Here is a 1,053-nt window from a genome sequence, read left to right on the forward strand (position 1 = left end):
GCTCGGAGCCCCTCGGGGCCGTCGGGTGGCAGCGGAGAGAGGGCAGCAGCTGCGGCCCCGGGAGGCCGAGAGACACCAAACCCGGCCTTAGGGTTATGCATTATTCTTATTCTTTTCCATACACGTTAATTTTTAGGAACACAAAACACCGATAAAACACGTACCGGTCTCTCCACCCTTCCAAAACCCTGAACTCCCCTCCCGCAGCCCCGAGGTGTTCGTTCTGAGTTGAGAGCAGAGGACCGCGGGGCAGAGGGCCGCTCTCGGAGCCCGAACCCACAGACCGACGCCGGGCAGGCGGCTTTGCATCCCCCAAAATAATACCGATGCCGTTCAGTGCGGAGCGAGGCAGCGCGGCAGCTCCAGGTTCGCCCTTTCCTTTCCCATTATTTATCGGTATATATTTTTTAAAACATTATTATTATTGTTTTCTAAAGGAATGAAAACCGAAAAGTTTCAACTCGAGGCCCTCTCCGTCTCTCCTTCCCCCGACATGGAAACACAAAATCAAAATTGAAAGAGGGCGCAATAAGAGCCCGCGGGGTTTTACACGTATTTGGGAAGGTTGCAGGCATTACTACTGGGAGAATGGTTTACGATTTGGGGGCGCCCCAGATCACGGGCTCCCAGGGCCGGGGAGCGGGGAGGGCGCTGCAGGCGGTGAGGGCGCTATAATGGGATGCTATGAGGGTGGAGCAGCGAGGGGGGCGCTCTAATAGAGGAGGACTAAGGAGGCGCTATAATGGGCCTCTATAAGGGGTGCTATAATAGGGGCACTCTAAGGGGGCTCTATGATGGGTCTCTATAATGGGAGCACTCTGAAGAGGCTCTATAATCGAGGTACTATAATGGAGTTCTATAATGGGGGCACTATAATGGGTGCAGTCTAAGGGGGCTCTATAATAGGGGTGCTGTAAAGGAGATGCTCTAAGGGGGGGGGTCTATACTAGGTGCCCTATAATGGGGCTTTATAGCGCGGGCACTCTAAGGGAGCTCTATAATGGGTGGGGGGCTCCCACGGGCGTGCCCCCACCCCGTCGCGCCGCCACCACC

The 1,053-nt window shown here is 55.4% G+C and overlaps 1 protein-coding gene across 1 annotated transcript in view; it reads right to left on the reverse strand.

The window, feature by feature from the left end:
• Window positions 1-1,053, reverse strand: part of HOXD8 (homeobox D8) — a 9,352-nt gene that overhangs the window by 7,067 nt on the left and 1,232 nt on the right. The gene's annotated exons all lie outside the window — the stretch shown is intronic.

Source organism: Meleagris gallopavo, chromosome 7 (genome assembly GCF_000146605.3).
Source record: "Meleagris gallopavo isolate NT-WF06-2002-E0010 breed Aviagen turkey brand Nicholas breeding stock chromosome 7, Turkey_5.1, whole genome shotgun sequence".
Classification (NCBI taxonomy): Eukaryota; Metazoa; Chordata; class Aves; order Galliformes; family Phasianidae; genus Meleagris; species Meleagris gallopavo.